General features: G+C 41.1%; 1 long non-coding RNA gene across 1 annotated transcript in view; it reads left to right on the top strand.

Moving 5' to 3' along the window:
• LOC120565749 overlaps window positions 1-25827 on the top strand; it is a 51417-nt gene that overhangs the window by 13164 nt on the left and 12426 nt on the right. Inside the window, exons 2-4 of the long non-coding RNA XR_005640280.1 lie at window positions 15217-15314; window positions 16460-16518; window positions 25370-25472. This is a non-coding gene — a long non-coding RNA (uncharacterized LOC120565749). The remainder of the gene's footprint in view (window positions 1-15216; window positions 15315-16459; window positions 16519-25369; window positions 25473-25827) is intronic.

The following is a 25827-nucleotide window of genomic DNA, read 5'->3' on the forward strand; positions in this document are numbered from 1 at the left end:
GACACACCAGGCCGATTATCGGCCGTGGGACAGTCTGGCGAGGTCAGTGACTCAAATCTGTTCAGTGTGTCCCGTGCCGTCGTCTGTCTGGGGGGCTGTCGCCGTTCATTTTGGCCGACCTGACATGTTCGGTCGGCGGCAGGGCACTCGGGACTCACCCGGAAATGACGAGCGGAATGAGGTGACTAGAGTCTCTCAAAATCTGATGAAAATCTTTTAAACTGACCTTTGTTGATCTGAAATGAAGACAGACGCGTTTCGTCCAATCAGCTGCCGGTTTTCATTTCTTGGGCAACAATACAGATTAGCGCCGCCTGCTGTTATAGAGATGTATTATGTCTCGTCTCCTCTCGTCTTTTTGGTCTGTTCTGTGGCACTTTTTTGGACCTCGAGGACGCGACTGATCATATTGACAGGGTTTTCTGTCAACGGTCAGCCGTCGGCTAAATGTGTCTACACCTTAAGGTGTTTAAGTAAAAAAAAAAAAAAAGAAAAAGAGTTATTCTCCTTTATTGCAAATCAAGTATAAGTCAATTGGCACTAAAAACAAGGCAGTCTGTGATGTTAATAAGAAAAACGTCCTGGAGCTGGTTCATCACCTGTGACTTGGCCAACTGTGACTAAACGCTGTGTCATGCCAGGGTGATTTTCTGGACATGTGACTCATTTATATCATCCAAAACTTGAACTGCTATGATGAGATCAACACAATTTGCGTGGAAACGCTCAAACTAATTCATTTTATGAAAACATGCTAGGCAAATAATTGTGAACTTAATAATTTGAATTTATACTGTTTTAAGGTTAAAGTGATGCTAGTGATACTAGTTTTTATTATAATCAAATTCCCCAAAGGACCAAAACCAACAATGAGTTATTACCATCCAAATATAGCGATAATGATGTAATGACTTCCTTTAGGTTGAACAGCAGAACTACCATTGTTTGTTTGTGAACAGTTTTGTTTGTGACAAAGATGATTCAAAGAAGACGTTATTTTAGAGTTCTTCTCTCATTTTGGGTTTCTTATCTCTGCTGATCTCTGCAGCCTTCTCTGGAACTCTCTGTTCCTCATGTATGTGCATACATACCAAGCGGACACAATTAACATACGTACTGTATTTAGTGTACCCAATAATTACAAAGAAATCTGCAAGCTGACTCTGTAATGGGATGAATTCACAGTAAATGTCACAGGATATCATTAAATTATCAGTGGACAAACTCCTAAGATCTCTATAACATCACAGATCAGCATTTTTTCCCCCATCATCTTTCTGGTAGCTTTGAGAAAGAGTAGTTCATACTCACACGTGTTTAGGTTGGATTCAAAGATTAGCATATTGAATAAGTATTAGTGTCACATTGTCTGTGGTTTAGTTACGATGAGAATAAGATCATTGACTCTCTTGTACAATCCATATGCAACAACGCTGCAGCAGAAAAGCTGCACTTCTCACTACCCAAGTGTGGCAATGGGTCAGCTGGAATCTATAATTCAGTGTGAAGCATGGCTGGAGTATCAGCACGAGGAAGACAAACGTCTGCAGTATTGACGGCAAAATAGGCTACAGAATATTTCGTTCTAATTGACAGGTGCAATATTTGAAAATCGATAATTATTGAAATTATTTTTTTTTAATTGCATTTAGATCTGCATTTATGTCAAAACCTTTCAAACATGGAAATGTCATTTATTAAATGGATTTGTGTCAAAATGACATATAAACATCTTTTCGTATTCTATTTTGCCTGGAAACGCTTCCAACACGCTTGCGTATCGCGTGAAAAATAGGCGTCGGTTCTATTTCTAGAATGCACGCGTTTTCGATGCGCCTCGAGACGAGCCTGAGACATGCGTGTCACGCAGGCAGTGTGCAAGCTCTAACCTGTTAACATAAAACACTAACATAAAAACGGACACGCCACGCAGCTGACACGCTCTCGCCACGCAGCCAGTGTGTAGCCGGCCTTATTCCTTGAAGTTGTGCGGCCCGTGGAGACTGGGTGTCCGCGCAGCGGCTGGATAATGGGCTGCCTGCTGGGCTGTCGCTGCTCAGACCAGGGGAGAGGTCTTGGCTCACACGGTTGGTCTCATCAGCAAGCATGGCGTCAATTCGGAAGTTTTTCGATTTCTCCAGGACGGCTTCACTCAGGAGTCTTTTTAGGAGTCAAAAAAAAAAGTATTTCCATCCTTAGCTCATTGTGATCCATTTTGTAAATCTGTGCGCATTCACAAGAGCTTAAATAGCTCGTTGTTCACAATAGACCTACCTGTGATCAGGTGTGGTGGATCATGGGGGTGGGGGATGGTGCAATTTTTGTTGGGTCAGACCCATCTGCTAGTGATGGGGGGCCGAGACTGAGAGCTACATGGAAAAATATGCACCAAACAAGCCACTGCTGTTTTCATAAACACAAAAGTTGGGTGACCCCCCAACTATAATAAAACTGCAGTTCATTTTTGACTTATAGTGAGTAAATCTACTGAAATGGCCACCATCTTGTTGGAGTGTGATGTGTAAGATGAGAGGTTAAGTCATGTATGTCATAATTTAAAAAAAAAGTGGCTATCTGTACATCTTTGCCAAGCGCCAGCCAGTACATAAGGCATCAATACATTGTTGGGGAGGCTCATGCCTCTTTTCCCAATCATTTTGGAGGGTCATAGTCAAGTCTATTTTGTCTAAAGATCCCAAAACTCCTCCGGTAGCCTAGCCTGGGTAAACCCTGATGAACTTCCAGCAAATTTGAGATTTGCTCTGCAAATCAGTCTGGCGAAGAGCCCATTCAAGCCCATTTCCAAGGTCCCCAAAATCGAGGCACCAATCCCAACCGTTGAGGCAGGATTTACGCGACGATGATAGCGCAGCGACGGCGAGCAGCTTTTTGTTTACATTTAACATGACAGCTACCGAAGTGCAGCGTCACCCGGATCGTTGGTTTGATTGGTTGGACTATCCAATGCGCCCAGAGGCATTAGAGCGGCGTCCGTTGGTGACGCCCCTTTGGAAATGAACTGTCAATTAACCTTTCCCAGACCCACTCTCAGTTACAACTGAGAAGGGTCTGGTGTCAACCAGGCTACCGGTAGCCCCTTAAATTAATTAACAGTCCCTAAAGTGACTGTACGTATAATTTACCAACTCAGAAAAGTGGATTTAATTTTAATTTTGATTTACTCTCTAAAAAAAGGAAAAAGGGTAGATTTCCCTCCATGGCATCCCTTTCACATCTGGACACATTTACATGGAAACACCCTGATTAATGATTACAGGGCTTCAGTGATTTAGGTGCTGCTGGGTGCATCTGATTGAAGCTGTTTGTGACCCACCCTGACCTCCCTATCTCCACCCACTGCCACACACTCACACCGTATATAGCTGTATCTCCAAGTAAAATGGACAGTGCGATATGCTCCCATCTCTCTTTGAGCTCATCCTAAGCCACCGCCCAGTCTAATTCCAGCCTGCATCTCAGTGTCTGGAAAAAAAGAAGGAAAACACAGAATCATGAACACGCCAGATTAGGTCAGAGTTGGTTTCATAACCACTCCATGACCTCTTTACTCTCTCCCTCTATTCCTTTCTCTTTCCCTTTCTGTCTCACTCTTTTTCTCTTTTCTGCATTTTCTTGTCCTCTCTCTTTCCTTCCTGCACCATCTCCATCTCATCTCTCCACTTTCTACAGACCAAAATGTCCTCTTATTTGGCTTCCCTCTCTTTTCCAATCTTCCCTATCCCCCCCTCTCTTTATGTGCTCTATCTTCACACTCTTTCGCCCACTTTATAAGGTCCCGCTGTACCTCTAAACTTCACAAGTCCCGTGCTTCTTGTATTTTCCTTTTCTGTTTTTTTCCCTCACCTAGAATTTATTTTCCATTTTCTGTGCTACGGCCATCTTAGTCACCAACTCACAGCCCGCCGTCTCAACGCGGCAAAAAGACATTTCATAACAGCATCTATAGCCAAGTCAATATATAGATGACTTCCAGCAACCATAAAAAAGACAGTGAGATTGATGGTTGATGATGATTGATTGAGGATAGCATTGTGGTGGCATGTGAAAAGAAATTGTACATGTAATACAGAGTTGTGGGTTTACAGTCATCCTACACATGATCTTCGCTGTTTTTATTCTCTTAAGTTTTGACTCATTTGTTCTGTTTCAAAACTGCCCACACAAATTTGGTAACAATAAATGTTTTTAGCAAAGATTTCCTTCACATGGGTATTGATCTGAGAAGGACCAGTTTTAACATTGCAAATAAAGCTTAAAGGGACACTCCACCAATTCTAGTCATACAATGTTTTCTGTGGCTCTGGAGGGAGTTTTGTTAAAGGTCCCATGACATGGTGCTCTTTGGATGCTTTTATATAGGCCTTAGTGGTCCCCTAATACTGTATCTGAAGTCTCTTTCCCGAAATTCAGCCTTGGTGCAGAATTACAGCCATTAGAGCCAGTCATTAGTATGTGCGATTTCTGTGTCTGTAGCTATGGAGGAGGAGAGAAGGGGGGGGGGGGCAAGGTGGAGGGTGGGGGTGTGGCCTTGACCAACTGCCACTTTGCTCATTTGAAAGCCATGATGTCTCTGTCTCATGGGTGGGCCAAATTCTCTGGGCGGGCAAAGCAGAGAAAGGGGAGGTAACCTTGCAGAGAAAGGGGAGGTAACCTTGCTCCTTATGACCTCATAAGGAGAAGATTCCAGATCGGCCCATCTGAGCTTTCAATTTCTCAAAGGCAGAGCAGGATACCCAGGGCTCGGTTTACACCTATCGCCCTTTCTAGCCACTGGGGGACCATAGGCAGGCTGGGGGAATGCATATTAATGTTAAAAAACTCATAAAGTGACATTTTTATGCCATGGGACCTTTATGTCTGAGAAAATAACCGTGATGATGACATAGGGATGTTATCAGGGTTATCTCAGCTTGGTTTTAGAATTTAGAGATTACAAAAAAGCTATCTGTCTCCCGCAAGTCACCCAGCTTTATGTCAATACAACACAAAATACTGGAGTATTCTTTACTTTGTTTTTCCCACATTACTTCTGGGAAAACCGTTCCAAAATTATGATCTGACATTTTGTTGAAATATAAGTAGGCTAGTTCTTTTCTTAATATACAGTACAGGCCAAAAGTTTGGACACACCTTCTCATTCAATGCGTTTTCTTTATTTTCATGACTATTTACATTGTAGATTCTCACTGAAGGCATCAAAACTATGAATGAACACATATGGAATTATGTACTTAACAAAAAAGTGTGAAATAACTGAAAACATGTCTTATATTTTAGATTCCTCAAAGTAGCCACCCTTTGCTTTTTTGATAGCGCTGCAAACCCTTGGTGTTCTCTCAATGAGCTTCATGAGGTAGTCACCTGAAATGGTTTTCACTTCACAGGTGTGCCTTGTCAGGGTTAATTAGTGGAATTTTTGCCCTTATTAATGGGGTTGGGACCATCAGTTGTGTTGTGCAGAAGTCAGGTTGATACACAGCCGACAGCCCTATTGGGCAACTGTTAGAATTCATATTATGGCAAGAACCAATCAGCTAAGTAAAGAGAAACGAGTGGCCATCATTACTTTAACAAATGAAGGTCAGTCAGTCCGGAAAATTGCGAAAACTTTGAATGTGTCCCCAAGTGCAGTCGCAAAAACCATCAAGCGCTACAACGAAACTGGCTCACATGAGGACCGCCCCAGGAAAGGAAGACCAAGAGTCACCTCTGCTGCTGAGGATAAGTTCATCAGAGTCACCAGCCTCAGAAATCGCAAGTTAACAGCAGCTCAGATTAGAGACTAGAGGCCTGTACTACGAAGCAGGATTTGGCGTTAGCGAGCTAACTTCAGGTTCAACCCAGGATTTTCTGTATCACGAAGGTGGATCACTTGTTATCGGGTTCAATCTCCGTGGTAACTCATGCTGAACGCCTAACCTGGTCGGGAGCAGGTTAAGTTGGAGATTAGAGATCAACCGGTCTAATTAAGCAAAAGTGTAATTATGGTCAGATCTTGTGCCTGACTGATGGGGAAGTGACCAGTGTAGTCTAATGTAGGATATTATAATGGGTGTACTGTACTGTATATTGGCCAGAATTTGCCTTTGGGGGAGAAGGGGGGCATATCATAGTGGGGGGGCCTGGGTGTCCTCCCCCAGAGAAGTTCAACGACTTCATTGCCTGCATTCCGATACACTTTAATGCACCAATTTACGGTAAAAAATACCTTTATTCAGCCTATAGATGTTAAGAAAAAAGCACGGATGACAATTCAAAATGTATCAAAAATATAATGGAAAGTAGCCTATGTTGTTACGTGTCATTGGGCATTTTTAAGTGGTTAGCCTATATAGAAATCCTGGAGCTTACTATCACGTAGACTACACCACTGGAAGTGATATTGATAGGATAAGCATTTTGCCTGTAAAATGTGTTTGTGTTCTTCATATTTATGTAGAATTATAGTTTGCTCTTCTTGTTTAAAATATGCGGCTCTGGTAGATGTTTGCAATTGGTTGTGCTGTGCAAACACCGCCTCTTTTATGTGAACGCGCGCCGCTGGATTGGGAAACCCTGAGTTGACTTAACTAGTTGATAACCAGCGTCGTGATACAGCTTATGCAGGACCGCGGTTGTTAGGTTAGGTGAAGCCGGATAACTGAAAGAGATCCAGGGCATGTTGATCTTGCTTTGTAGTACAGGCCTCTGATGAATGCCACACAGAGTTCTAGCAGCAGACACATCTCTAGAACAACTGTTAAGAGGAGACTGCGCGAATCAGGCCTTCATGGTCAAGTAGCTGCTAGGAAACCACTGCTAAGGAGAAGCAACAAGCAGAAGAGATTTGTTTGGGCCAAGAAACACAAGGAATGGACATTAGACCAGTGGAAATCTGTGCTTTGGTCTGATGAGTCCAAATTTGAGATCTTTGGTTCCAACCGCCGTGTCTTTGTGCGACGCAGAAAAGGTGAACGGATGGATTCTACATGTCTGGTTCCCACCGTGAAGCATGGAGGAGGAGGTGTGATGGTGTGGGGGTGCTTTGCTGGTGACACTGTTGGGGATTTATTCAAAATTGAAGGCATACTGAACCAGCATCCTGCAGCGACATGCTATCCCATCCGGTTTGCTTTTAGTTGGACCATCATTTATTTTTCAACAGGACAATGACCCCAAACACACCTCCAGGCTGTGTAAGGGCTATTTGACCAAGAAGGAGAGTGATGGAGTGCTGCGCCAGATGACCTGGCCTCCACAGTCACCGGACCTGAACCCAATCGAGATGGTTTGGGGTGAGCTGGACCGCAGAGTGAAGGCAAAAGGGCCAACAAATGCTAAGCATCTCTGGGAACTCCTTCAAGACTGTTGGAAAACCATTTCAGGTGACTACCTCTTGAAGCTCATCAAGAGAATGCCAAGAGTGTGCAAAGCAGTAATCAGAGCAAAGAGTGGCTACTTTGAGGAATCTAAAATATAAGACATGTTTTCAGTTATTTCACACTTTTTTGTTAAGTACATAATTCCATATGTGTTCATTCATAGTTTTGATGCCTTCAGTGAGAATCTACAATGTAAATAGTCATGAAAATAAAGGAAACGCATTGAATGAGAAGGTGTGTCCAAACTTTTGGCCTGTACTGTACTTCTAAACAATGTTTGTTTATTTCTTAACATTCTTAAATCTATTCAAAGTTGTGGAAGTCTGGATCCAATCTGCAGAAGGGACATCAATCTAACAAATTAGTGAGACTATATAAGTTTAGAGTCCAACATGACATAAATATTCCAAAAATAATACTACAGTACAAACTGCTCCACTCAAATTTCATTTGTAATTCCAGAACCAGACCAACTAACTAAACCAACCAACTCTTATTCCCGCTGGGTTAGTATGAGGGAATGAGAGATAAAATCAGGAATAAAACCATACGGTGTATGTATGTATGTATGTATGTATGTATGCAAAATGCAGTGTATATGAATTAGGCCTACATATTATCAGGAGTATCTGTGGGATGTCACAATTGAGAACATGTGCACAAAAAAGTATTGCATCATGGCATATTCCTACAGTTTACTACTGGGACAAATGTATTGGGGAATTCTAATGTTTATGTTTTGTAAAGCACAAACTCTGCTTCAGGAAGGGATCCGGAATGATTTATTGGCCATAACATTCATTGATCACAGCTTTTCAGAAACCCATAATCTAACGCAAGGTTCTAACAGCATGGCTGCCGGGCATATGGCCAAATATTCTGTAATCTGTTGTGGTAATTTAATTAGGCAAGTAAGACTATGATTAATCAAATCAATTAGATTGCACTATGAAACATAAATCATGTTTCCCCTAGTCTTATTATCAACCTCGGGGTGGACGTGTGCATGTGTGTCCATGAAAACGTGTACGTGTCTCAATGTGGCAATGTGTCCAAGTGTGGCAGTGAGAAAATATGGGTTTATCATTTAGGTGTGTGTGTGTGTGTGTGTGTGTGTGTGTGTGTGTGTGTGTGTGTGTGTGTGTGGGGTGTGTGTGCACTAGAGAGTAGCTGGAGAGGAGAAAGAGGGGGATAAGCATTTGCAGGCTGCAATTATGGGTAATTTTCCAACAGCAGCAAAATTAAAGCCCCCCAAAACAAAACAAAGTGGACAAATTTACTCCCTGGACGAGTCTGTCACTGACACGAGAGAGAGAGAGAGAGAGAGAGAGACCGGTTTACATACAAAGCTTCAGGCAGCATCATAATACAAATATTGAATAGCGATGTTCGTCATGTTGTTGAGTCAGATTGGACGCAGGGACTCAAGCAGCTTTCTCATCTCTTTCCTTTGGGCCCTGACCAGGAGGAGCCTTACTTGGTTGCTATGGCATCACATTAATCCGACCACACACACATCCTTTTATGCTCATGGCTGTATGTTGAGTGCATATTCAGAATAGATCTGCAGTGTGTAACCAGCTCTAAGAGGGAATACCTCCATAATGTGCTGTGGTGGTATATGTGCTAGCTAGATGTTTGTTTTTCTCAACATTTCATTGATTTTGCGTTTGCTCTACATGCCTTTCTGAAACACATTTTTTAAAGCTGCATTAATTGTTGTTATGGCCACTTGGGGGGCTATGGAACAAGCTGAAAACACAATAGAGAGACGAAGTAAATTCGTAACTCCCGGATCCTGTTCCAAAACTAAGAAAAATCTAATGTCATAGTAATGTCATAACGCAAATTACAAAAAAAGATCCTTCCTTGTGAAATTGGTCATGTTGTTCACTCCATATATCTACATACTGCAGGCATGGTAAATTAGAAAAAAAAAAAATATATATATATATATATATATGTATATGTATATGTATATATATGTATATATATATATATATATATATATATATATATGTATATGTATATGTATATATATGTATATATATATATATATTTCTGTTCCTAGCGTCCCAGCATTTCACATGAGGCCTAGATCAGGGGTGTCAAACAAACCGGCTCCACGAAGGGTCCAGCCCACTACGAAATTGTCAATATTCCTATTTGTGGGGCTCGCACTGTCTTAATAAGTGTAGTCTAGCTATGCTAGATTCGTTACTATAGATCGCACATGCTTACATACAGCTACACACTGTTCATGCAGGAGCCACTGGCGAAAATGTACAGTATATGTTAAAAAGGAGAAGAAGAGAGAACCCTGTCAGGTTTTCCAAAACAATTGACCAGTTCCTATTTCTTCAGAGGTAAATGGGAAGCATTTTCCATCCTGACCAGAATACAGTTATAAACTGAGACATATTTTTGAAATTGCCCTATATATGATCAAACAACACCAGCTCGACTAAATACAGCAGTCCATGTGCAAGTTGAGAGGCTTCATCTCACCAGACATGTTTATAATAACAGCAGGACAGATGGAGATCCAATGATGTAACTGTAGTTTCTTTTGTATGCTAATTAATTAATATTGTTTAACTTTGTTTGGATCTTGAAGGTTTCATCTTCTAAAATGAAGTGCTGTAACATATTAATTTAATTTGGAGTATGGATAATAAAGTCCAGGCAGAAACACCTAATTTTTCTGAAATGCTCAGACACTGTTCAGCTACATAAGCTAGTGTAACAGGGGCTCACCTGGAGGTGACTTCAGGACTTTATCATTTTATTTAAGTTAAGGAAAGTGTTAGCAAACAATTGTCCATTTACACATCCTGCAGTAATCACGCAACATAACTGTCTGCCGTTTGCAGCTTGGCAATACAGTTTTCATTATAAGGAGTCAGGTGATAATTCTCTGTGGGTTTGTCACTACCAGTGATGTTTTTTTTTTACTTTGTTATTTGATCCACTGTTAACCTAGCAACACATTCTCATGAAAGGGTTTGCATGATATTGTACGAAAACTAAACCCTAAATTACGTGATGACCGGTAAGTTTAGCGGTCTTTATGGTTAAATTTAGCCAAGAAAAGGTTACTGTGAACCAGTGATAGAGTAATCGAGTCCTGGACTCAGACTTGAGTCTGACTCGAGTCACTATTCTTTGGACTCATGATTTGACTTGGACTCGCACACCAATGACTTGGACTCGAGGATTTATGAAATCGAACTTGAGCATTCATGAAATAGGACTTGGAAGTTGGATGAAGTTTCTGACTACTTTTATATGTAATAGGCAGTGAGGGAGTACTTGAGTCCTGAAGTTGGACTCAAGTCCAACTCTAGTCACTATCCTCTGGACTTGTGACCTGACTGACTCAAACTCAGGTAATGGTGACTCGGACTTGGACTCAGACTGGAACACTGGAGACTCAAAACTTGACTTGGACTCGACTACAACACTTCTGTGAGCTGGGTACCTGTCACCGTTTCAGAAACCCCATCACTCTCTCACTTGCTCTACCACGCACTCTCCACGCGCACACAGGCCAGCCCTGCTATTCTCTTAAAGAGATCGACACACACACAAACGCACAAGTATAAACTTCAGGCCACTTACGTAGGCTACGGCGAAAGCTCTGCGTGGAGCCTCTGCAGAACCATAAATCACGCTTTATCCAGCAGCTGTCAATGTGCTGCATAAAGCAATCAATATGTGGAATACATACGAATTACAGTGCATTACTTTTCGTAGCTGTACGAATGGTTCATGAGAACAGCCTGAGCATAGATAGTATTGATTAGTGGAGTGTTTTGTTTGTATTTGTTGTTGAAGACGGTGAACCACGGTCAATTTTGAGTAAGGGGTGCAAACAATATACTATAAGTAAATATTATGTTTTCCAAAGAGAGAAAATCCAACTGATCTCACAGAATTCCGTGAAATGAACACGGGCCCTTAACTCAAAATCTGTGGCAGTTTCACGGAATCTGCAAAAATTCTGTGATGGGCCCACGGAACAATTCCGTGAAATGAACACAGCCCCTTAAGTTAAGGAAAAGGTTGTGGTGGGACAACGGGACGGTTGGGTTTATGAAAACAATAATGGGACACGGGACAACAACGGGACGGTTGAGTTTAGGAAAAGAAGAATGGAACGGTTGATTTTGGGAAAACAAGAAAGCGACAGTTTGGTTTAGGAAATGTAACACGTGGGACACGATCCCTGGTCTCCTGGGTGAAAGTCCTGTGTTTGACCCATCCACCACCCCAACCAACCTTACGCAGATTTTCGGGCTTTAATACTAGGCCACTCGCTACTGTAGTCGCTCTTAATGTTACGTCATCTTCTAACTGACTTTACTTTGGCATTGTTTTCTGTGGTGGCCACACGGAATTTTCACACATTCCGTGCCACCACCACATAATGCGCTGTTAACAGTTCGTGCTCATTTCACGGAATTCTGTGAGACCAGGCTGGAAAATTAATAGATTAATTCAGTCTCAAGTTCTCACAAGCCAGCTCTGACAAAGAGGAATAATAGAGAGTGAAGTCGGGTAGGTGTGACTCATCCTGTTCTGAGAATCACCAGAGCTGAAATTATAAGATGGTATGCATATCAATGACAATTGAACTACCAGGATAACTCCCAATGATCTCAAATATATCTCACAACATGTATACCTTTCTACTCATTTATTTTTCACACTTTAATGGCAGGGAGCAATCAGCATTTTACACCAGCTCTGGATATGTAGCAGTGTGAAATGTTAGCAGTGTTTCTATGAAACATCCCTTTAATGCTCTGAGTGTCTTCCAGAGCGAGGTGATAGCAGAGAGCAGCCGCGGTGCAGGATAGGGGTTAATTAACTAAACCTCATAGTGACACTCCACATCTCCTTTCCTCTCCTTTCCTTTCCTTTCTTTTCTCTCCTCGCCTCTCGTGCCCAGGGCCACTTTTTTAGTTGATGTTGTTTCCAGTGACACTAGAACGACCATCATTAAAAGCCATCCAGCATAGCCCTCAGCGCAGTAATCCCATCAAAAGGAAACAGGGTAACAACCTCTGTCTAATCCCTCATTAGCCTAGCTCCTCCCCTCACATCCTAACCCCTCCACCAAAGCACCAGTAATTATCTTAGCACTAACGAGTCGCCAGAGGTAGCAATAGTTCATCTTAGCTGCTACAACTCATGCTAAAGTTCAAAAAAGCTGCTGGAACAATGGCATATGGCTATGTCTATTACTCAGTATCACATATTCCCCAACCATTCTCATTAACGACAACTGTAACAGATTACCGTTTCAATTTCAGAAATCATTTTAACCCAATCAAAAATAAGTTGCTCTGTTATGAATCCATCTAAAGATGAGGCTGAATTATTTAAAACTAGAAATCTTTCACAGGATCTGGTAGAAAATGTCAATGAGGAGCGATCATTATGGTCTTATTCTTACAATCATTTATAAGGAAACACAGAAAGGAGCTAATTTCTTTCATTTCTTCATATTTCCAAAAGCAAGACAGGTTGCTATTGCTAATTTAGGCTCAAAATTGCAGATGTTTAAAATGTATAGTTTAATAATTGCTTTTCAACATGTGTCATGTACGTGAGTATTACACAAATGTTCAGCTCGGGTTGGATTTCTATGAAATTCATGGTGCCCAGAGGATGAATCCTGGTGACTTTGGTGATCCCATGAATTTTCCACTTGGGCCATCGTCAGGCCAAAATGTGTATTTATACAATACTTTGGTTTATGACAAAATACCTGCAAAACTATTTTACCATCAATCTCAGCTGCACTTTTTATTTAGTGCTAATTAGCTAATGTTAACATGCTTAACATGTCAAACTAAAATGGTGAACATTGTAGATGTTATACCTGTTCAACATCAGCATGTTCGCATTGTCATTATGAACATAGCATGCAGAGCTGCTGTATGACTGTAAACATGTTGCATCTTTGCAGAATAGTAGGAAAGAAAAGAAAGTTTGGTTTTCTTTTTTCTTTTAAAACATAGACAGTGACACCCACATTGGTGCCATGAAGAACAGGTTGGACAAGTAGCAAATTTATGTTAACTTCAGTGCACATCTGATGAGAATGACTTCAGTGTTATTCATGAAAAACTGACAGGCCTATATTTAAGGGTTAGTCACAAACTGTGTGTGTCTGTGTCAATGTACACTGAGCCATGAGCATGCATGAATAGGAGAGGGACAGGTTGAGTACCTTCATCAACTTGCCAATAAAATAGTTTAAAGAGGAAAACAGGAAGTGGAGAAAACTGTTTTAATGGTAGGCAATGGCAGAGTTTCATGACACAAAAATAATAATGCTCTCCGCGTGGATGTGGATGATGTTCAGTATTACTGGGCCATCTCATTGAAAAACATAACTGATTTAGTATGTGCACATTCTCCCAAATGTTCCAAAACTATAAATCTATTTATTGCATGAATACATTTTATTGCCTTATTGAAAGTCAGTAGGGCTGAAATATATCAATCCCTATGATGAAAACTAGGAAAACTAGCTTTTATAATTTTATAAAAGCTAATAACTAAAAGAGATTTAGCTAATACAATATTCATTTAAAGCTTATAACAGACTTGGTACAGTCAACTCAAGAAAATCCTGAAGTAAACAAAGCAGTAAGTCAGTGGAGCATGTAGATGTGTTTGAATCTATGGGGGAAACCCCCTTCAAGGCAACAAGAGTAAAAATCTGTATGGTGTGCATAATACCTACAATATTTTAGGGAGGCAACCTCTGCCAGTATCATTTAATTTAATGCAATATTGTTGAAGTGCAATCTGTGGTAATTGTGGTGCCTGTTGAACTTTCCATTACAGTTTGCCTGCTTTGATGTCCGTTTCCTTCTTTTTCTTTATTTTATTGAAGTTTGAGTCTCTGTAACTGGCCCTATTTCTTCTTGAGTTCACTGATCACAAGTAGACAAAATATTGGCGGGAATGCATCCAAAGGAAACACGAAAATAAAATTTTTTACAACCACTTTTTTTTTAAACAAGGAAACAAAGGTAAAGCCAAGCATTCTATTATAATGACCAATGTTGTCTTTTGACCTGCAAATCACCAAAATCCATGCTAACTGGCTTGAATCAGGGAGGTCTCCCGAATTGTAATAGCCATTAGCAATAGAAAACTTGTATAATAGTTTTAACGTTCAGTCTATAAAGCTAAACTGGGCTTGTTTGAAACCTGTCTGATCACTTGTATTTTTAATGACTCACAGGCTCTGTTGTAATACAGTGTTGACTCCCTGGTAAGTAAACTGTTTTACACAACCATTTTGTTATGCAGTGTGAATGTGCATCCACAGTTGAACTGAAGGACATACATATTCAGCTTTGTGGGCATATAAATGACAACGCTTCCAAACAGTTGATTTGCCTATGCATAATTCAGAAAACATTATAAAATCAAATTGGAAATACCAAATAGCCACTGCAGTCCTCTTATCTGATCTGATATTTTTTTTCTTCAGTTTCGCAGCATTCAGTGTCCCCACAGATAAAATCACATGTGAACAGAGAAGCAAAAGTCTCATCAGAATTGGTCACTGGAGACACATTTGAGATGCACTCTGCAGGCCATCTGAAATGGATCTGGACGCGATAAAGATAAATGACTAGATACAAGCTATTAGGTCTGAAAAGGGCCTTTGTTCATTCATGGTGGTTATCACTGTTCATGCTAAATACATCATTCTTTTGTTGTTGTTGTTGTTGTTGTTGTTGTTGTTGTTGTTGTTGTTGTTGTTGAGGTCAGAAACAAACATTTTCCATTTTTTCCCCCACAGACGCCCCTGATTCTGCATGAGGAGAGCACATTTGAAAAGCTTTTATGACCTGGCTACTGCGTCACATCAACTGCTAGAAGAACGTACACAAAAATAAGGTTATACGTTGTTGTTGTTATTATTACACAGTCGAGAGGCAGACAGTAAATGCGGAGTGAGAAAGTGAGGGGTGATGACATAGCCTACAATTCTTTGAGAGTTGAGAAAACTAGAAGACAGGCGACTTCTTGTTATTCTGGTCACGTGCATAAGTATCTCGACGGCTCCAGCATTAGCTTAGCCCAGCACAGATCCTGCAGGTAACTGGTTGCAACTAGCCTATGAATACTGAAATGACAATATGTTTAAAAGGAAAAGGATTTTTTACATGCTGTGATTTGTAAAGTCATAGCGTGTACAAAAAACAACGTAACATGAGACATAGCCATCTTCTATCTGTAAACAAACTGGGAACTATATTCTCAGACAGGCTTGCTGCGAGCATATCATTCCACCCAAGTACTATATTCTTCCACCTGAGAATATAGTTCCCGGTTTGTTTACGGTTAGAAGATGGCTGTGTCTCATGTTACGTTGTTTTTTGTACACACTGTGACTCTACAAATCACAACATGTAAATAGGAACATGTTGGAGTTATTTTGTCACTTATTCGGAGCAGTAGGATTACTGGAACCATTCGCCTGCCTGTTCTGTGATGGGCTGATGCCGCTGGAGCCGTCAGACAGCTTTACAGCACGCACGGAGATGAGAAGGGTATGTACCTTGTCTTACTCTGGGGGTTACAGGGAATAAGCTAAATTCCCAATAAGTCGGCGTGTTCCTTTAACTTTCCCTACCTAGAGGATACCACAAAAGCTTTTTGAATTGAGACAGGTCATGTGTAGAAAATGTCACACAACTAGAATTACACTTTGATATATTATCTTTTCATCATGGCTTTCTATTTGTAAAGACTTTTTTTTTTTTTTTGGCAAGTCAATGCAGTAGCAAATCTCATATTTTACCAATTTACAAATGACCCAGACTTTGGCATATTTTGTTTTTGTGCTCTGAACACAGATTAACCTAATGCTTTACCGTCACCTTGGCAGTGTGGGTAAACCCAACCTTTTACCCTGCAGGTGTTCACACACTATGATTTACTACTTTGGTAACATACAGTCGGAGGATTCCATCCCTATAAACTGATAAATCTCTCTCTTCCTATCTTCCACTCTCTTTCTGTCTCTTTCACTCTGTCAGGCTGAACCCGGCTGATCTGTTCAATCACCCAGGAGCGCTGAGGCAGGACCCTGTAAAAGGTGATTCACTCCATTTCAGCCCTCCATACACCATTTGTCCTGCTCCTCTCCTCCCGTCTTCTCTCTGTTTATAGTTCCCCTCGGTCAGCCATTGTTGACCTAACACTGCCGCGTGACATTGAAATAAACAATGTTTCTATTCTGCATAGATAGTGTAGTTTATATTACAGGCACAGACACGCCCATATGTATTTCCCAAAGTAAATATTTCTGTTATGCAACTGCCACTTAAACTAGTTTATTCTGGTTTAGTTTCTGAGAGACATTTCTGTAACTTTTGTGACATTTTGAATTTTTTGACAGCTTGAAAAGCTGTAGAGTTTTAACAGGCACACTGTGTCTGCTACCAGTGTCTTGTTTGCAACCAATGACTGACATCATGTTATTGATGCGGACCGAGATCCTAGGGGTTTCCAAACTTTTGTACATGTCACTATTACACATGAAGAGTTTGACAGCCAAATGTATAAAGTGGCTGCGAGGATTAGCCGAGAAAGAAAACCTGGCAAGTAAAATGAACTGCTACATTTTGTCTCTGCCCCTCAGTTGACCAAATTGAGATCTTGATTTGGACAAAAATAAATTGAAAAACACTGTCTTTGTCCAAAAATATGGTAAACAATTACCCTATGTTCCCTATTGTTTCAGCCACTGACCCGTGAAGGCTGAGAAGTGACTGATGTCTGATTGTATTGTGTTGTGGCCCCTCATCTCGATTCAGTATAGCCAGTAAATGTAGGGGAACTGGGCAATTATTTCTGATTTATCTACTTGGACAAATCCTGGCATATTGGGCAGGGCTCCGGAGTCTAGTTGAGGTTTGTGTCCTCATTATCGATACTCTCCATACTGTTGGATTATTTCAAGCTTTGCCAAGACGTCCAGTTTTTTCTTTGGGTCTATGGTGCATGACTGATCTTTAAGAAGCATGATTTTCAGTCATGTAAATGAGTTCATGAGTGAGTAAGTCACAAAAGGATTTTGTCTTAGAATTAAACATAATTGCCGACCTTAGATCGGATATGACGATGAAATCAATCTGTGTATTTGTTGGTGTACAGGGAATTGTCTGTAGCTCTTTAAATGTATGGGGGAAAAGGTTTATGATTTGTCGGAATTGTTAAAAATGTAGAAGGAGAAGATTGCCTGGTGAAGTAAGAAATAGTGTAAAAAACAAAGTAATAAATTAATGTTTTGGGGTCAGAGTTCGTGTTGTTATATGTAGAGAAAAAATATTACATTACATAATATACTAACAAACTAACAAAAAACCCAATTAAACATGTTACTTACTTGCCTCAACATTAGCCACTTTGGACCACAGGTGCCTGTTTACCAAGGGGACACAGCAGGAGAGCTCATTTAGCCTCACAAACCTAAGATGGTGTTGTTGACTTGTTAAATGTGATGCTCCACCAAAGTTTACGGTTGCAAAACTTGATCAGATGCCATATGACATCTTACACAACGCTTAACTACCAGTTTAAATATGAAGACATGACTCAGAAATCCAGTCCAGAAATCCATCCTCCTTGTGTCTATTAATGTGCTCTGAAACTGCTGCAGCTGTGGCAGTTGGTGTCTTTAGGCTGCTTTTCATCATAGCTTTAGTATGTTACATGTACAATGAATACACGGCTATATTTGTATGTACAGTGTGGTAAATACTAATGCTATAAAATATACTGTACACTATGTGATAATGTTGTTAATGAACTGTTTTGGCAGTTAATATACTGAAGATGATTAAAGTTGTGCCGCGATAAAACATGAATCAAACACTTCAGAACATGACATACAGTTTAGACTTTACAACTGCAGGCAAACATAGTGTACACATACTGTCTTTTTATTTATTTCCAGTGAGTATGCCCGTATTTATGCATACTGGCATTTTTATACATAATTTGGTCATTTTATCTAGTGTTTGATTAATCAAATCATGGTTAGAGCTAGTATTTGTACCTACTGTACTTACATGCAACAAAAACAAAAGGCACAAATAATAGTGTGCTATAAGTTCAAATTCATGATTCCAAGGCATGTCAAAATCAGATTTTATGCACCCGCATCTTTCAAAACTGCATCTTATTAGGTTTTGTCCATTGACATTTACATACAGTGCCTGAAGGAACAATTTAGAAACACCCTGTGTTTCATAGGTTCAGATGCTGACCATGTTTCTATTTTTCTGGTCACTGAATGTACAGTGGCTCAATATTGCTTGGTGTTGGTGCTAAATATATTATTGGGGTTATCCTGCAAGGTAAATTACAATTTTTTGACTCTGTTGTTAGAACACACAGGCCAGAAATAAACATACAAGAGATGGCAGAGGCATCCCCAGCAGTTGGGGGTTCAGTGCTTTGCTCACGGGAACCTTGGCAGTGCCCAGGAGGTGAGCTAGCACCTCTCCAGCTACCAGTCCACACTCTGTACTTGGTCTGTACGGGGATTGGAACTGGCAAGTCTCCTGTTCCCAACCCAACTCCCTACGGACTGAGCTACTGTCCATAATGATACGGTATTAAGGGACACTGAATAAAAGCACCATTAATGGTGTTACATTATGCATGTGGGACAATAATCTCGCACCAGAAACCCTTGACTCACTGTAAACTATTCCCTATGCTTCACTTTCAATCTATTATAAACTAGCAGATCATCTTCATCCTTCTCCATCCTACTATTCCCCTGCTCCACTCATCCCCCACCCCTACAGTAAATTGACACTGCTCGACACAGAGCATGGTCATATTCTTGCACATGGAGTGGTCCATTCAATTAATTCCCAGGCAAGCAGCTAGTCATCCAGCCAGCCAGTGAGGCGGGCAGCCAGGGTGGAAACATTCTTCAGGAGGGGGCTATGTTGTCTCGGCCAATCATTGGCGTACCTATCTTGTAGCTACAACTGCGCCTCCCTCATAGCCAACGCTGTGGCTTGGATACGCCTCTTTGTTCCAACTAAATCCTCATTAGTCATGCAAAACTGACACACACGTACACAAACACTGATCCAAACCCCTCCAACGTCCACCTCAAGTGATTCAGTTACTATAGAACAATAACATTACACTACACTACTATGGGACAAGAAACGCACCAGGCCCCTATAAAGTTTGTGCTGAGATGTGCAAGTGTGTGACACCATCAACCCCAGCACTGCATGATACCCTGGTACAATGTACAGTGAGTTTATAATGTCCTACAAAAACCTTTTACAATTGATAAAAAATGTTTTAAATAATAAAAAAAGCGATTATCTACATAGTGATTTAAGTCCAGTTAGTTTGTCAAGCCTTTATTCCCAGTTACAAAGTAAATGGGAGTCACATTATTAAACATTTATCAAAATAACCCTCCATGTGCCCTGACATACCAAGTCCAACACAATGAATTACTGCATTACACTTTGCATGACCTCCTCTGTTTAAAGTTACACTTGAACACATCGCAAAAGCTACAGCGATGGCCAGCTGACCTACAAGATACACTTATGTTCGAGAAGAACAATAACACCAACATCTCTACGTATGTCCATCTCTGTTATAATGGTTTATCCTTTAAACCAGATAGCGGTAGGAATACTATATGCTGTTTGCCAATCAACAAATGAAGCAAAAGAAGATATTTGACCATTTTTCATATTGGTTTGCCATTTCAGATTGCAGAACAAGCTCTTTAAAAATCACTACTTAGGAGTATCTTAGAAAATGATCAGATCCTATGTGACATGTAAATTACGTTTTCAACAGAACTGCTTGTCAGATGGTCCAACATTCCCATATTTATCGTGTCTTCCCCCTCTCCATAAAGGCTGGTCCTCCAAAACATTCGATCACATAGGTCACTTGTTTCTAATACGACCTGTTGGAGCATTTTATAAATGAAGACGCCTTGCGATTGCAGGAAATACGACCAATAGGAGCGTACCTAACCGTAACGGTTGCGGTTTTTAACACGTCATCAACGTTGTGAAATTGCAAAATTATTTGGTTAGGGTTAAGGCACAAAAACTACTTGGTTAGATTTAGAAAAAGATCATGTTTGGGTTTAAATCAGAACATTTGTTATATAACTTCACTTCCGTGCATATGGACAAGATGTAATTACGCACATCATAAGGACCTGACGTAGTTCCGTAAAGTAAAAATGACTCAATTTACTTTTATTTTCAAATGGGACACCTACTCTGGTCTCCAGGGTGAAAGTCCAGGGTGAAAGTCCTGTGTTTGTTTGACCCATCCACCACCCCAACCTACCTCGTCACACAGAGTTTGTCACTCTTATACTTTGTCACCTTACTTCCCATTATAATTGCTACGGCCACTAGATGGTGCAGCCTAACAATAAAGGAAAATATGGGTTGTAATTGCTGCTTGCACAAGGGGTCGTTTTTCGGGTCGTTCAGAACAACTATAAACACTTCTCACTTATGACGGGGTTGAGTGAAATGTCGTACGTACGTACGTACTGGTTCTTTTAAAGCATACCTCAGCCTTCAATATAGACGTGGAGCTATACGTATAGATGTTCGTCTTGGTGGCATAATAAGCTGTCACATAAAAGCTTTCTAAGGGCCGTGCCTGATGATCTGAGGCTGGGGTTCATAGCAAGGTGAAAGGTCTGCAGTATGGCTCTGAGCCACAACTTCAGAAGTTATCAGTAAAATCTTTAAAAACTACAATTTTACTGCAGCTTTGTTGACAAGCTTCCGCTTGATTTACCTAAGCGATAAGAATAGCTTAAGTGAGTGGAGTGAAGTGTTGATTGGTCAGATGAATGCCTAGTTCACTGTGAAAGAAAAACTGAGAATCAGGCCATTTGCATGATTCTTCAGACAGTGAATGATTCATATCAATAGGTTTGAGCCTTGTGGAGCGCACTATTAATAAACAAGTGTTACAGTCCTCTGAATCACCAATGCCTCTAGTTAAAGTCTTTTTAAGAGATGTACGCCAACAATGACCGCAGTGTCAATGGTGCTGCTTAATCATCAGTAATAACTACCCAGACAATCGAACACAAGCAGAGGCACAAAAAAAATAAATGCAGAGAGCTAAATCTGTTAAATTTAAAGTCTGGATTCTGCGTCACGGTAGCGGGGGCCGTTTACAGAGGACGAGAGTGTGTGTGTGTGTGTGTGTGTGTGTGTGTGTGTGTGTGTGTGTGTGTGTGTGTGTGTGTGTGTGTGTGTGTGTGTGTGTGCGCGCGCGCGTGTGTGTGCGCGCGTGTTATTTGTTGAAATAAATATGCACAGCACATCTACTGTTTGTACTTAGGCAAAATAGATGGCATTGCTGGTGAGCAAAACATCTATCATTTCTGCCTCTGATTAATAGCTGTCCTGGGGATGAGAGAGAGAGAGAGAGAGAGAGAGAGAGAGAGAGAGAGAGAGAGAGAGAGAGAGAGAGAGAGAGAGAGAGAGAGAACACAGCAGTGGCACAAGAATGAGAGCAGAAAGGGAGAGAGAAACTCCTCCTGCTCAGGGTTCTGAAACAGTTAAACAGAAAACTGAGCTCAGAGATTTCTGAATGTCTCCTGTTGTGTGTTAAAAAAGGTTTATGAATAAAGCCTGTCAAGAGGATGTCGTCATTATTGGTGAATCACAAACCACAATCAATTATTATGTTTAAAGGTTTTTCTTTTCCCCAATTCTCCTTTCTTTCTCTTAAAATATGAATATTGTAAGTTATTAGTTTAGCCTTAAATTATATCATATATGAATCTGTTACCATGGTTACTATTGTGTTATGGTGGTGATCATGTTCACTGCAGAGTGAACATCATCATGTAAACTGTCATGCAACCCCTCAAAATGAAAATTGTTGGCCACAGGGTTTCTCACACAATTATTAAAAGCTTCTCCAAACTAAACAACAAAATAGTTTGTCTTTAAAAAACAACCAAATATGAACATGTTGGCAGGACAGCATCATTTGATGGTAACCAAAATAATAGTCTGTATCCACGATGTTCCACTTCCAGGATTGCTCCGATGCTGTCGGAAATTCTGCTGGAAGTCCTTTTCGGCCGGATGTCCCTCACCTTTCACCTCTTTGTGTTGGAATTTTAAACTCCGGTCGATTTATGAGGACTAGGGTTAACTGCTCCTCAGCTAGCTAGACTATCTGTCCAATTTGAGTTTTCTGTTGCACGACTAAAACAACTTTTGAACGTACACATATTCCACCAAAACAAGTTCCTTCCCGAGGCTGTTTAGCAGCAACACCGTGGCTCCGTTCGGCGCCTATAGCGCCGCCCAAGACGATTGTTATTGGTTTAAAGAAATGGCAATAAACCAGAGCACGTTTTTCTCCTATCCCGGAATGTTGTGTGGACTAAAGATCAGGAAAGATCACAGTCGTGGTTAAAAGTAAAGGTTAGCTGTCAATGGGAAGCGGGATACACCCTTTGCTGGTCCATCCAACACTCCAGCCATCTCCTGAACAGGTTTCTGCGGCACTATAACGACACACTATTTTGCCTTCTAACAAACAATAGTAATTGTTCGCATGGCCTCCTGGAAATTTTCATCCATTAATTATCTGTAACCGCTTATCCTCCACAGGGTTGCGGCGGGGGGGCTAGAGCCTATCCCAGCTGACAACCCTGTCTCCTGAAACATTACGTTCCCAACAGCCAGGCACAGAAAAACTACTTGGTTAGGTCTAGGAAAAGATCATAGTTTGGGTTAACTAAAATGAGTAAGTTTGTTACGTAACTTCAGTTACGTACGTAAGTTAAAATAAGTCAACATTGACTTATTTGATGTCACATGGGACACAAACAGCGGTCTCCTGAGTGAAAGTCCTGTGTTTGTTGACCCATCCACCCCGACCTCCTCTCCTCTCTACGCAGACTTTGATTAGAAACATACTGTATTTGTGATACGTCAAAAACAAACATAATCCGGGACAAAAAACGACCGGCAACTCGCAAAGTGATTGCCTAGTCGTCGCTATGCAATCACAGTGCTGTCCGGGCAGCAATTACTTTTCTAAAAAAAAAAAGAATGTAGTAGTATAAAAATGGGATTTATATGAGACAAGAGGTTCTTGTCAGATAAACATAAATTTAGGTTGATTTAGGACATTCAACAAATGACCAATATCGTCATTTTTGTGTTCTCGGACAGTTTTATTTATTTATTTATTTTTTTACATTTTAAATATACTAAGTATTTTGGTTTAACTTCAAATTTACCTATCACTCCCTGTCGTGTCATTCATTTATCAGTTTTGATAGTGTCAGTCATGCATGATCACGTCCACTGGAGTGTGAGCTTCATCATGTAAATTGTTTGTCATGCAATCCTAAAAATGGAAATTGCTGGCCACAGGGTTGCGCACGCATTCACTCATGATGTCCATCTACTCTGTGTGTGTGTGTGTGTGTGTGTGTGTGTGTGTGTGTGTGTGTGTGTGTGTGTGTGTGTGTGTGCCAGCCATCTGCTCTGGTGTTGAGACGGTTAAAGGCAAACAAAGGACACAATGCAAATCATGTAAATAGCCTTCTTCTTGCCTGTCTCTACGACACAAGTCACTGTTATCTGCAGTGTGTGTCTGTGTGTGTGTGCCAGTGTACAAGTGTGTGTCTGTGAAATAAGGGTGTATGCTAATAAGAAGCCACATGGATATGTAGGTCACGTCAACCTATTTTCTGCAAGGCTTAGACCCCCTTCCATGTAACATAAACACGCACGCAAGCACACATGCAAAACACGCAAACACTCGCGCACACACACACACACACACACACACACACACACACACACACACACACACACACACAGAAATACAGTCACTGCAAAACTCAAAATCCCTCCTTACTTCTTAAAACACCCGTTTTTAGTTTAAGCCACTTTGAGGTAGAGGGAAAACGAGTGAGAGGGAGGGTTGCTACATTCCTGACACACGCACACACACACACACACACACACACACACACACACACACACACACAGGCCTACCAGGATGCTTTTCTCATATAAGCCCCGGTGAGCATCCTGCAGAGCCTCCACCTCAGTGTGGAGCCTGCGGTGGCATTCCCCAGGCATCCCATGGCGTTGGCTCGGTTTTGATTTTAGTCTTCACAGTGGTGCAGCCTGAGACAAAAGCTTCAGTGTGCCATCCCCACTGCCTTCTTATAGACTTCAAGATTTTTTACAGTGCAATTTAAAGCAGGAGCAGGGTTCATGCAGGAGACAGGCTCCTGTGGGTCTATCTATGAAGATGTTTAAGTGCAAGCAAAAGGGGGAGGAGAAGAGAACAAAACAATACCTCCATCCTACTCTCTTGACAACACAGGCAACTCTAAATTCATCATCCCACTGTGGCTAATTTTGGAGCTTAAAAAATTAGGCAAGTGTCTCCTGATCTACTTCTCTGTTTTATTCTGTCTCTCCCCCTCCCTCCCACCATCTCTGTCTGCCAGTCAGCTGGCGTAGGTGTTAAGAACGTTAAGAATGGCTGTTTACTTTCTGTGTGGTATTATTCATATCATTGAGCCCTCCGCTGCCTCCACCCTCCTCTGTACACTGACAGGATAACAATCCAGTCTGCCTGCCCACCGCTATACCCAGCTAACCCCCCCGCATGACATACACCTCCAGCGATCGTGTTAGCTACTGTCCCCTCTGTGACCTCGTCTTTGCATCACACACAGTTTAGCCAAGTTAGTCAAATGTACAAGCAGCTGACAAGTCAGCTAGAACAAATCGCAGCTGACAACACATTAGTGTCCCTCCATTGTCTCCATCAACCCGTCCCTGCTTTTTTATAGATACCAATTGTACCACTTGATACTTACATATTGCTGTAATTGATTTGTTTTGTGTGTTTATTTTCAGGAGTTCGGACCGAAAGATCACACGTTTGGAAAAATCTGACTTCCAGCCAGGAGACGGATTTGACTCATCATGATCAGATAAAGTGAAAATACTCAAAGCTGAGGTAGGCAGTTTTTCTGGAGAAGGCAAAAAAAAAAAAATGCTAGAATTTGAAAATTCAGTCCTCCTCCTGTAGCTCTCCCCTCTCCTCTAAACGTCTCCCACCCGACAAGCATGTGCACATGCACGCGCTTCATACAGTAACCTGTGCGAGTACTAGTCATTCATTTCAATCTTCCCGATCGTGATTGTGATACCTATTCCATTATATAGCTAGCCTGGATATCCAGACCCAAATCCGAAAGATATAGGGTCTGGCAATGAGTAATGAAAATGGCCCAACTCGAGGGGTGGCACCAAGCATGCATTTGAAAATCTCACTGCACACAATTGGATAACACTACGACCAATCAGAACAA

This window comes from Perca fluviatilis, chromosome 9, assembly GCF_010015445.1.
Source record: "Perca fluviatilis chromosome 9, GENO_Pfluv_1.0, whole genome shotgun sequence".
In the NCBI taxonomy this organism is placed as follows: Eukaryota; Metazoa; Chordata; class Actinopteri; order Perciformes; family Percidae; genus Perca; species Perca fluviatilis.